The 13,919-nt window shown below is 38.7% G+C and overlaps 1 protein-coding gene across 2 annotated transcripts in view; it reads right to left on the reverse strand.

The window, feature by feature from the left end:
- FSTL5 (follistatin like 5) overlaps positions 1-13,919 on the reverse strand; it is a 560,578-nt gene that overhangs the window by 290,974 nt on the left and 255,685 nt on the right. The window lies entirely within an intron of this gene.

Consider the following 13,919-nt stretch of genomic DNA (forward strand, 5'->3'; position numbering starts at 1 on the left):
ATGACTAGAGTCACATCTACTTGTGATAAAACTTTGCTCCTGGCCACCCTGATCCATGTATTGTCATCTCCAGCCAAGATGGCAATTAAGGGTATCTGTGACTAAAATTACTAAGAACTGCAGTACACTGTTGCTTACCTCCATAGCTTCAGTGGGTCTTAAAGTGCTTCATTTTCCAGTTCTTGGCCCTGCTTGTAATACTTAAAGCCAACAACAGATGCAACTGAATCTCTTTGTGTGATTAGTCAAGACACCTAACCTACTCTGGGAAAATGCAGCAGACAGACAGTATACGATAAAGTCAATGAATGCAGGAGATAAGCATGTTTTGTTGAAGGGCTTCAGCTACTGAAGGAGATCAAATTAATTCAGATTCTGACCATATTTAATTCATATAGCAAATATCCTTTCCATGATTAATCTCTCTCATCATAACCAAACTGACTATATTTCACATAATATGCATGCACACAGGAATAAACAGTTTTCTTTCAAGAAGGAGCAAAAGTAGGAGATTTCATGAAGTTCACTAGGAACCTTGCCTTTCAGACCTAATTTGCCTGGACAATGTTTATGTACTTCAGTTATGGATACTAAAAAAATAGTAAACAAGGTCAGAATCTGGTCTATATAATCTGCTGTTTTCATGTTTTTTCAAGGCATTTGTTGTCATCACTCTGTACCAACAGAAAAGTACTACATTAATTGAAATTTAAGCCAGTAGGCTTTCCTGGGAAATATAGTTTATTTCACTGTATCATTGGTGTATAGATCCTTAAATCCACACACTGCATATTATAGTTAAATAAAAATATTTCTCTTTCTCTGTAATTTTTGTAGTAACTGGAAATCATATTCAGTAATACATTTATTTCAATACTATATGTTGAGCTTTCAAGAATAGCAAAGACACAGAATATCTTGTGAACCCCTCACATAAAGTATCAAATTATCCTCTGGAGCGTTCTTTGCAGAGGTAACATATGTCTATAAATTACAAGTGCATAGCCATTTGAGATGTTTCTCACACACCCTGCAGCACAGTGTTTTTAAAACACAAATTAAGATAGTAATTTTCCATCATGAAAGCATGAGAAGCAACACAAACCTGTATATTTATTATGTTTACTACAATACAAACCGCAACATATGGCATGCACCCACATGGGGGAGTAGGACGTCCCTTTACCCCTGTCATCCAGAAAGCTTCAACTATACAGTTCATCACTGTTCAAAGTGCATGTGCTTGAACTGTCCCCTTGAGGCTATTACTCCCCCTTCCTGTCCACTTGTGTGCTCAGGACTGGGCAAAGTCTTGATGCTGTTTTCTCTGCTCTTCCAAACTTGTTAGCCAGTATGGCTGACTGGGAGAAAAGAGGAAGGAAGCTGCTTGCCATTTACCTAATGCAAGTGGAGGCTGAATTGTGACTGACACACAGTCTGGTACCTAGTGTGCTCCTAGGAGTGTGTATTTTGGTGCTGCCACTTACTCATTACTTGATGTAAATTCCACAACCTATCCCTAAATTATCTTTTTTTTTCCAGGTGCTATCCCCACTATAAAACTGCCAAGGTATTTAATTACACACATGCACACATATGTTTTGTGGGACTGAAGAGCTGCTGAGGTCACACAAAGATTTAATTGATAAGCCAGGACTGGACAGCACATTGTCTCTGCAGAATCCTTAGGATGTAATTCATTCCCCATCAACTTTCAGATGTCTATGAATGAAAAGTCATGATTTTTTGTACTCCTTCCTCCCCCATTAAGATTGCATTTCATTATTTACTAGATAATAATGCAGGTAATTTAAAAACAGGAGTACGCCCTTCTACCATTAATTGAATATTAGACATTGCTCACTGCTAACCAGCTGGGAAGCACAGAAACAAGCATCAGTAAATCCACTGTATGGATACACATGTAGTACTGTGATTCTGCTGCAATACATGCATCATGGTTTTTCTTTACTTAAAAATGGATGGAGAAATTCAACAACACATTTAGAAATTGGTTAACAATTGTATCAATATCAATGTGTGTGGTGAAGTATGGTGGCAGAATAGACTCCAGAATAGTACTAATTATTTGCACTTCTATGGCATCTTCCATTGAACGATGTCAACAGATTTTACAAAAGTAACAGTGCTGTTTTAATCTTATCAATTAAATCTTTGGGATATTGGTAAGGAGGGGATAGCTTATTCAGAAAGAACAGATGGGAGGAAATGTCACATTATACATTAAGAAGATATTATAGGTTCAGGAAGTGAGACTAGATGAAAGTTTCTAAGTCAGGAGTAGCCAACCTGTGGCTCACCAGCCCCCGCATCAATGCAGCTCACGAAGCCACTCCTGCACCCCCTGAACACGGCCCATACCTCCTGGCTACCCTGTGCTCACCGGGGCAGGGGAGCCGTCCGGATCAAAATAGCGGATCAGCTGCAGCCACCACTGAGAGCCTGCTGAAGCCAAAAAGCCTTCTTAAAAGGCCAGTCCTTTTTTTTTCTCTACAACTTTTTTCCCTGGTTCTTCATGCAGGATCCAGGTGGATCTTGGCTCTTCATCTGGAATGGGTTGGCCATCCCTGCTCTAAGTAAAAGTGAAGGTGGAAGAAGGAATGTCTACCTAATAGGAAACTACTATTGACCACTTAATCAGTGAAAGGTGGAGGTTGAAGCATTTCCATAACAAATAAGATAAATATCCACCGTACAAGGCCTGGTAATAAGAAGACTTTAACTAGCTAGTCATCTGTTGGAAAAGAAATATGGCAAAACTAAAATTTTCAAAATGTAGTGGGGACAGTATTTTGTTTCAGAAAGTGATGGAAGCATTTTTTAGACTTGATTCTGAACAACACAGCAGAATTGGTGGCAAAGTTAGAAATGGAAGGTATTTCTGGTGAAAGTGACCTTGAGATAATAGAATTCTTGATTCAAAGGAAAGGAAGAAGAGAAAATGGAAGAATGAGAACAATGAACTTAAAAAAAATTAGATGTTAAACTGAAAGAACTAGTAGATAAGATTCAATGGAAAGAAAATCTAAGAGATAAGAGTTTAGGAGAGCTGGTAGTTTCTCAAGACAACAATTATAAAAGGTACAACTACTGATGTGAAGTAAGATAGAAAAAATAGGAGGCCAATCTGCTTCCACTGGGACTCAATTACCTGAAAGTTAAAAAAAAAAAAAAGAACCCTACCAAAAGTGAAAATATAGGGGGAAAAAAGTTCAAAAATAGCAAAAAATACCATCTACTTTCTCACAATGGTATAGTGTCCCTTTCTATATGCTACAATAAAACATTTTTCTGGCAAACTCAGCTTTGTACATTTCAAGGGAGATGGACAATATTTCTCATTGTCAAATTGAGGCCAGCTCTATTTAAAAATTCTCTTGTGTATCCTGACCACCATGGTATTACTGTCACAGAAGAGTGTGATAAATGTAAGCTAAGTTGAATCAGAATGTGTTTTCCTCTGGAGTCCAAAAAAAGATCCAACCTCATTATGATTTTTCATTGAAATATTTTCACAAAAATTAGAGGGTTATGGTGAGTGAGGTAGTACCTTTTAATGAACCAACTAATGTTGTTGAAAGAGGAGAGCTGAAGAAGTAGTCTATGTAAACTTGAAAGTTTACAAAGAATTCTTCCTCAGCTGTCCTCTTTTACCAGCACAAGTTGGCCCATTAAAAGACATTATCTTACCCGTCTTTCTAATATTCTGGGATCAACATGGCACAACTACTTTTCATACAATTGGTTAAGAACAATTTTTTTTTCAAAAAGCCACAGAATTTCTACTGAATAAAAAATGCCTATTATCTGGGCTTCTGCAATATTATTTCTGAAAGAGTTCTTGAAAAGAATACAAAAGAATAAAATTTCCAAAATGTAGTGGGGACAGTAATTTCCAAAATGTAGTGGGGACAGTAATTTCCAAAATGTAGTGGGGACCTTGGTTTCATGAAACATATAAACAAAACATACACAATAATCCCAGAGACTCTTTGCAACAAATAGTCTACTTGTATATGCTTTTTAAAGCTTCTTTACAAATTTCCATAGTAAAGCCAGTGCAAATTCAGTTAACAGAATTACTTTTTGCTCTTAATGGCTTCTGTTGTTGAAAAAAATCAATAAATGCATCTAAAAATGTACCATCTGTTCCAGTAATGCATTTTTCACAGGTAGTTTTCAAACAAAACATATCCCATGTTCTGTTTTTAGTCTACTCAGTGAAAAAATTTAATGTAATATTGAAAAGCAATTTGTTGAATGCATTTGTAAACAAACCTGTAATTAGAGAAATTCTAATTGTGGTTTCTGTAACATAATTATTTTTTTCTAATTCATATGCTGGGTATTAAATAAATAGAGTCTTACACCATTTTATAATACAAGTTTGAAAAATACTAGACTGTATTTCAACATTTCATTAACTACTAAAATGAATCAGCATTAGCTGTTTTTTCCTTATTAAGGAACACAATGTTTTTAAAAAAATAGCACATGGATAGTAAGGCAAAGATTCAAATGTGTAAGGGCATGTCTACACTTGGAAATTATTTTGACATAACTTATTTCAAAATAATTTCCAAAATAACTATTTTAACATAAGTTTATTCCTCAAGGAAAGCCAGAGTTATTATTTCAAAATAACTAGCCCCCTATTTCAAAATAATAGGCTTATTAGTATGGACACTCTGCACGTTATTTTGAAATAACTCCCTAATGTAGACTGCTCAAACTGGATTAAAGTTGATTTCAGCTAAATTGGTCATGCTTTAAACTAGGTACCTGAGTAAATCGAGGTCTAAATTCTCCCCATTACATCGGTACAAAATCTATCCACATAGGCTACGTCTACACTGGCCCCTTTTCCGGAAGGGGCATGTAAATTTCAGGAGTCGTCGTAGGGAAATCCGCGGGGGATTTAAATATCCCCCGCGGCATTTGAATAAAAATGTCCGCCGCTTTTTTCCGGCTTTTAAAAAAGCCGGAAAAGAGCGTCTAGACTGGCCCCGATCCTCCGGAAAAAGTGCCCTTTTCCGGAGGCTCTTATTCTTACTTCAAAGTACTTTGAAGTAAGAATAAGAGCCTCCGGAAAAGGGCACTTTTTCCGGAGGATCGGGGCCAGTCTAGACGCTCTTTTCCGGCTTTTTTAAAAGCCGGAAAAAAGCGGCGGACATTTTTATTCAAATGCCGCGGGGGATATTTAAATCCCCCGCGGATTTCCCTACGACGACTCCTGAAATTTACATGCCCCTTCCGGAAAAGGGGCCAGTGTAGACGTAGCCATAATGTATTGCAAAAAATGTGCTTTACAGGATCTTTCAAAAAAGCACTCCATTTTCGAAAGAACCGCATCTAGACTGCGGTTTCAATTTCGAAATAGCGCTTTTTCAAAAGAGCGCCATTACGTGATTAGGCAAATGAAGTGAGGGATATTTAAATCCCGGCTTCATTTGCACTTTCGAAGTGCTTCATTTACATCCCTCTGCCGACAGAGGGATGTAGTCTAGACATAGCCTGAGAGAGTTCCTTTATTAAATTTTTAAGTGAGTTTTAGTGTTTTAAGATAAGATACTTGCACAGAAATAATAAAACAGATAATTTATGGGGTTTTTGTTTTTATAAAAAAATTAAGTCTTTTACTATATTTATGTTGCTAAGTTATTGCCTCATATAATTTTGCTTCTTTTCATAAAGCTATATTTCTCCCCAGGCACACGTGTATTAGACTAACTTCCAGAAGCACTCTGTTGCTGAATAGTGGTCAGTCTCTGTTTTTGCTAATATTGTACTTTCTTTCGAAGCCTATGTATCTGAAGAAACAAATCAATCCATACTTTAAGGGTCAGTTTGTTTTATGTGTATAGAAATAACTCTTTGAGAAAATGTATAAGCTTGTGTCTGACAAACAATTGAGAAAAGGTGCAAAAATAAATGAACATAGTAAAGACATTTAAATTATTTTGAACAGATTAGGTTCATGAGCCACTAATAAGCTCATGAAGTTCAATAAAAAACAGTGCAAAATAATGAGTTGAGGGACCAAAAATAATTATAGCAGCTATAACGTACAAGAAGGAACTGAATACAGACAAGAAAAATTGATTGTGGATGTTATTAGATAACCCAGTAATTCTCTCTATTTAACGTATAGCGGAAAGAAGGAAACTGTGGTGTAGAGTATGAATTAATGGAAGTTATTTACAAAACATTACTAAGTACACATTAAAAACATATTACTGTGTTAAGTCTCAGTCATTTAAATTGCTTGTATTCTTACACTTTCAGACTATGGGCTGAAACTGATGGCTTTTCTACCTATTCATTTTTCAGCAAGTCTGCCAGAAAAGAGATAAGAAATCATGAGTGCAGCTGGAACTAATTGCAACCATATTACATTGGAATGATGACTAAATAAGTAAACGTGTATTCATGAATGAATCACATAGTGTGTAAAGTGGTTTAAATTATTACAGTAGGAGGTTAATATTATTGTACATATTATACATTTCCTTTACTAGGATTTCTTTCATGGAATCTTGGCTTCCTTTCAAGGATATTGATGTTTATAATATAAGTACTGTTTAAGCATTTCAAATATACAAGGTGATAGCAAAAATTCCTGAAAGCACCGTCTTCTTTATAGTGTGTGCCCTAAAGTCAGTTACTACCAGATGTTCACCCACAGTTCGGATTTCTGTTCTAGGTTTCACATACACACACAAAAATATATTTAGCATTATATCTTGAGTGCAGTGTTGTAAGTATAGACAAGCCTTCTGAGTAAGAAACATTAACTATAAATGATTAGAAATAAGAAAAAAAATCATAATAACCAAAAGAATGCTGGCCATCTTTTATATTACATTTGACTTCCTATAAATTATTATTGAATAAATGTTGTTTACCAATGTAGACAACTGATATACTGTTGAATTTCTCTGACCCATATTCTTAAACCACTCACCTCCTCCACCTTTATTTTCTACTTCCCTTTTTTTCCCCCCATTCTCTTCACTCTTTTTTTACTTACTCTTTCAATACTCTTTTTCTTCGGTTTTCTTCTGCTTACTATTACATTTTTAAAGTTTTGTGATTCTCTTATTTAACATTACCAGTGGACAGTATATCTATGTTGTAAAAAATCAAATTTAAGTATTTTATTGTACCATTTGCAAAATTCATTTATTAAATATTTTATATTTCATTTATTTCTAATTAAATAAAGATTTAAGCAAAAAGATCAAGAGGGCAGGAGAAAAGTTCCAGTGGATCAAGATAAAGATTTCAAAACCTAATGTCTTTCTCCAAAGGTTAGATGGTTTTAATTTCAGTATTTGGTTTGGGAGAGCTAATGTCAATTCTGTATATTGCTATTTCTTTTTCTTACTCACTTTGGCTTTCTCAAATGTCTTCCTGTTTTCCTTTTGTACCTCTCTTATATGGTTTGTTCTCAGCTAATGTCTGTAAATTTACATCTGAACACTGTTTTTTTTTTAAATGGACATCAAGTGGCAGCCACAAAAATGTTGGGACACCTATGGTATACGTTACAGCTTGAACTTGGTCCTGAGAGAAGGGAATGATCTGACCCATGAACACTAATTAGCATAAGCAAATGTAAAATGTTTGTGTGTAATAAGCAAACAAGCAAATTGTGACAACTTCAATAGAAGCTTTGGAAAAACTGGTTCTGGATGTTTTAATCTTCTATCTACAATTTTGTTGGCATTTAGTCAGTACTAGGAGGTTTTAAAGTCTGACCCAATGCCCACTGAGGTAAATGCACAATGGAAGAGGCCACTGGTGAACTGAACTGATGTTCAACTGGATTTTTTTATCTAGATGACATAAAACAATGACTCGTGTATTTCCCATTATTCATGTAATGACTTGTTCTCTAAAAGTAGAGTTATATAGCAGCCATTACTTTTCCTTTTTTGTGCAAAACCAAATAGGATAGAACTATATATTTACTTTCCAACTTACTGACCCAAAATACTGTCATCATTTACTTCCACATACCGGTAATCCCCCTGTGAGTTGAGTGGGGCATATAGAACTATAGTTCATCAGACTACTACAAATATTATGGTCATAAAACCTTCTTCAGTCTCTTTCTCTTAAAACTAAAAGGCTATATCTAGACTGGCATGATTTTCCGCAAATGCTTTTAACAGAAAAGTTTTTCCGTTAAAAGCATTTGTGGAAAAGAGTGTCTAGATTGGCTCGGATGCTTTTGCGCAAAAGCACTTTTTGTGGAAAAGCGTCCTTGCCAATCTAGATGCAGTTTTGCGCAAGAAAGCCCTGATCACCATTTTCGCCATCGGGGCTTTTTTGCGCAAAACGGTTCTCAGTTGTCTACACTGGCTCTCTTGCGCAAAAGCATTTGCGCAAGAGGGCTTTTTCCCGAACGGGAGAGTCATTGTATTTGCAGAAGAACACTGACAGTCTTACATTAGATCGTCAGTGTTCTTGCACAAATTCAAAGCAGCCAGCATAGACAGCTGGCAAGTTTTTCCACAAAAGCAAATGCTTTTGTGGAAAAACTTGCCAGTCTAGACACAGCGAAAGAGTAGTCCAGTACCTTGCACATGTCAAAGCAACAGTTAAGAGTTTCTCACTTTTTTTGTGACAAAACTTACTCAGCACATAACTAGCAATTTATGTCCTAAAAATAGGAGGATCAAGCTCAGTGAATAATCTTAAAAATACTTCAGGATTTTAGTTTTTATTGCTAACAAAATGAGCAGAGTTTACAATTTCGTAGGATTAATCTTCTGCTTCTAGTATACCTTTCACTACATCATGGTTTTTCATATATCATACATTTAGAAAATGCATCATTTGCATTTTGATAAGACTGCCATTTTAGCAGTAGTTGCTGAATCTGATACACTTTAATTTTCGTTCAGATCATTACATCTGACTGTCCCACTTCAACAAAATTGCCACTACTAAACATGCATCTGAAGTCCTACTATAAATTCAGAGAAGACCTTACTCTATTCTGATCTGTTTTTACCAAATTCCAACAATAACAAGGTTCATGATGGAAAGTGCAGTGTGTTATACTCCATAAAATTTTTATTACCCATCATATTCTACTCAGCATATTTTAACCCTTTTCATTGCCCTAACATTTCTCTCTGAATGCAGGCTGATGACAAAGGAGGATTTCATTTTGCAGTACTCCCTTTTGTGATGAGAACATTGAAAATGCTTCCCCCTCACACCTCTTATTCTGTATTTACAGACCAGCTAGTCCCATCCATTCTTGGTCAGTGGGTTTCTCTTTCTCAGGGCATGCAGTAAATGTACGACAAAGGGAGGATGTTTTTCAGAACAGTAATGTGGACTGCCTAATTAATGTACCTATATTATCTTGTGGAATATCTCACTTACCACTCATACTAATGCAGACCATCTTCCCTCTAATTTGCTGATATGGAATAATCTTATGACAACTACGGTTGCTTCTTAAATCTAATTTTCCATGTAAAGTACTTAATGTCCCTTTACCTTTTTTAAGCAGTTCAGCAGCTAGAAACAAAGACAAGAAGAGTCTGTACAGTGTGGGTAGCTCATTATCTGGGACTACCAGTCATTTACCCAAGACACATAACTATGCATTTAGGGATTAATAACAAGAATTTTAGTTGTAAGCTGGGGACACATCAGTTGGAAGTAATGGAAGAGGAGAAGGACCTTGGAGTCCTGGTTGATCACAGGATGACTATGAGCCGCCATTGTGACATGGCCGTGAAAAAGGCTAATATGGTCTTGGGATGCATTAGGCAAGGTATTTCCAGTAGGGATAAGCAGGTGTTAGTGCCGTTAAACAAGGCATTGGTGAGACCCTATTTGGAGTACAGTGTACAGTTCTGGTCTCCCATGTTTAAGAAGGATGAATTCAAACTGGAACAGGCACAAAGAAGGGCCACTAGGATGATCCGAGGAATGGAAAACCTGCCTTATGAAAGGAGACTCAAGGAGCTTGGCTTGTTTACCTTAACCAAAAGAAGGCTGAGGGGAGACATGATTGCTCTCTTTAAATATATTAGAGGGATAAATACCAGGGACGGAAAGGAATTATTTAAGCTTAATATCAATGTGGACACAAGAACAAATGGATATAAACTGGCTATTAGGAAGTTTAGACTTGAAGTTAGACGAAGGTTTCTAACCATTTAGAGGAGTGAAGTTCTGGAACAGCCTTCCAAGGAAAGTACTGGGGGCAAAAGAGCTATCTGGCTTCAAGATTAAGCTAGATGGGTTTATGAAGGGGATGGTTTGATGAGAGAATATGATCTTGGTAACTAATTGACCTTTCACTATCAGTGGTAAATAGGCCAATGGAGGGATGATAGGAGTTACTATAGAGAACTTTTTTCTGGGTGTCTGGCAGGTGAGTCTTGCCCACATGCTCAGGGTTCAGCTGATTGACATATTTGGGGTCGGGAAGGAATTTTCCTCCAGGGTAGATTGGCAGAGGCCTCTGTAGCATGGGGCACAGATCACTTGCTGGAGGATTCTCTGTATCTTGGGGTCTTTAAAACATGTGAGGACTTCAATATCTGAGATACAGGTGAAAGGATCATTCCAGGAGTGGATGGTTGAGATTCTGTGGCCTACATTGTGCAGATGATCATAATGGTCCCTTCTGACCTTAAAGTCTATGAGTCTATGAGTTTTAGAACTGCTACTTTACAGACCTCCTCCCTTACTGTTAACCTTTACTGTACTTGCTTATATGCATAAACAATAACAATGTTACTTGGAAAAAGTGTTCTCAGGCTACTGCAAATTTTTGGAAGGATCAGTACATGAAAAGCTGATACAAACAGCCACTTTCTTCTATAGTGGAAATGGAGAATACCAATACTTCTACAACAAGATTGAGGGAAAAATTACTTAAAAAACGTTTTAAAATTAAATTTATTCCTGTATTTACACCACGGAAATATCATGGTATTTGATGCCTTACAAGCAGAAAATATTTTCCTTTTTTTCTTCAATTATTTTTGTAGAAAGCTGTGAGAACAACAGGTTTTGCATTTTTTCCTGAAATCCACATTCTTTCTAATCTTCCCAAAAGAGTGAATTCCATATTTGTGGGCCAAGAACCTGTACTTCGGAAGCTCATCTGTAAGATGAGCAATCATGGTCAGAGAGAGAAAGAGAGAGAGAGTGGGAAGGAGATGTTCTCAGATAACTTAGGCAACCCTTGTGAATTGTTTTGAAATTTATATCTAAGACTTTGACTTTCATTTGATGAAGTGAGCAAAACAGCGGTATTATGCACTTCATCCCAGTATTGCTAAGGAAGTTGGCAGTTACAATCCAAATGGGAGCTTTTTCCAGATGCTTTCAGTATTAAGTACAGCTTCCAATAATTTAACCTGAATCATTCAACTTGTGACGGGGCAGCCCCGCCCCGCACGCAAGCCCAGGGAAACCACCTGGGGCCGGGGGCGGAGAGGGCCGCACCCACACAGCCCTACAGGGCATGCTCCAAGGGGAGCACAGGTACAAAAGGCTGCTGGCCTGCTCAGAAGGGGCAGACTGCAGCCCAAGCTGGAGCTAGCGCCCACCGGCCGGAGAAGGAGTCGCCAAGAGGGCTGAACGCGTCGCTGACGGGCCTCAGCTGGGCTTGGCCCCAACGCCGGAGCTGCCGACCGACCCCCCATGACCCGAGCACCGGACCAGACCCTTCTAACTCCGACGTGGCTGGGGGAAGTACCAGTACAGCCACCCGACCAACGCCGACAGGTGGGACCGCGCCGGGCCGGGGGCTGGGGGTAGGAAGTGACCCAGGGCAGGGAGCTGTAAAAGCCCCTGAGGGCTCGGGGCGTTGCGGGGAGGAGCCCCTGCCGAGCCAGTGGTGGGAACCACCCGCCACTACTAGGGCCCTGGGTCGGGGCCCGGTGGAGAGGGAGGGCCCGGGCCCCCCTACCCCTGCTGCCCAAGACCCCGGCGAGTGGGGGCTGGGATAAAGAACTTTGGACTAGGCCTCTGGGCCTGTGAACTGTGGACTAGGCCGGGAGGCCGTATTTCCCCTATTGCAGGGGCAGTGAACTTTGGACTAGGCCGGGAGGCCGTATTTCCCCTACTGCGGGCGCAGTGAACTGTGGACTAGGCTGGGAGGCCGTATTTCCCCTAAAAAGGGGCACCACGCTTCGGGCCGAGGCCCAAGCTTGTTGAATGATGCCCCGGAGGAGGGTGGCAACCCCTGTCGGGGGGGGGGGGGGAGCCCAACACAACTATAAACAAGATACCCAATCTTCTGTCCAATAGTTGATGGAAAATGGTCTTAAAAAATAGACATGGCTACATAGATGCCCAGTAACAGTGAGTACTCACTCAAAATCACAATGATTTGAGGACACTTTTGATGGACGGACACAGTATCATAGCGGAGAGCTCTACAGAAGATTTCTATGTTTCACACAATTCAGCTTCAGCCACCTGCTTATCATGCAGGGGAAGACATCTCTTAATTACTGGGATAATGGATGATTGCATTCACATCTGAAGGATTTGCAGAATCAGGGTTCTTTCCTCCCACATACTTCTGCCACTTAAGGCTGTGGGCTCAAAAATGCATTGTTGACTGGATAGTTTTGTACATTTTGTACATTAATCAAGAGAACATATAGTAGTTCACAGCTGAGTATGTTATAGGAAGAACAAGGTCTTAGGTCAGGTCTTCACTACAAGGGCGGAGTTTCGAGAGAGCTGTGGAGGCAGCAGCCATGTGCCCCTGGAAACAGCTTGCTCTTCCTTCCCATTCCACTGACGATAAGGAGAAAGGGGAAAGTACTTTGTTTCTGTGCATGCCTCTCACTTCTGGCTGATGAAGAGAGGGAAACCACAGAATCCAAATATTTTCCCCTCACCCTTGCTACACTAGACCCAGCAGCTCAGTTTAAGGTACACATCTCCAGCTATGGAGAATACATAGTTAGAGTCATCTTACCTTGAGTCAAACTTGACAGCAAGAACAGGAGTACTGGAAACCAGATGGGATGCACTCTGAGTTTAATTTAGCAAGTCTTAACTAGACTCACTAAATGAAACTCCAGAAGACTGATCATGGTAGTGTCAATCTTCCGCAGAGCGAAGACGTGAACTTAGACCTTTTGAGCAGCTGCTGCACTTCAGAGAAATCCTCCTGATAGCTCATTAATATACATAAAGGATAAGACACTGAAAAATATTTTTCATCTCTTTCTCCAGACATATGGTGGGGGCAGCCAGGGAAGGAGTTATTTGGAGACAACGAAGGGAGAAAAGGAAACACAAACAAAAATCTGGAGAATACATAAGACTAATGCCATTGCTTTTCTTCAGAATGTATTAGCAGGTTATACAAACATATTGATGAAAAACAGGTGTCACAGTTGTGTTAATAACCAAATAACAAGTGTATTATACGTGCCACAGCAACAATCTAGCTGGCTACTATGACAGCAGAAGAACCTAACAGCAGGTGCTCACAATACGAACAACCTTGTTGTTATATAGTTAACATCTGTGCTTCCTAAATGGTAAAGTAAATGAACATAATGGTTATTGCCTTGGATTCACATTTTGCCACCTGTTTTTGCATGGCAATATACTCAGTGTAATCAAACTACAAAAGCCAACAAAAGCCAACAAAAACCTAATTCCATTCTTCTAGCTTCTCTTGAACATGTTTATATTGAGACATCTAACACACCAAAAAGGTTTATTTAAAGAACACAAAATTCTCAAGAACATCAACTGTAATAACACAAAACCCAGGATAATCAATGCTTAGCAAATGGCAGAAAAAATTGACTTTGACAAGGCCAACAATCACTGTCTACATCTAATCATTCTGCAGTTCAAATTATGCAGTGAAATCAGAGGTA

This window comes from Pelodiscus sinensis, chromosome 5 (genome assembly GCF_049634645.1).
Source record: "Pelodiscus sinensis isolate JC-2024 chromosome 5, ASM4963464v1, whole genome shotgun sequence".
NCBI classification, from domain to species: Eukaryota; Metazoa; Chordata; order Testudines; family Trionychidae; genus Pelodiscus; species Pelodiscus sinensis.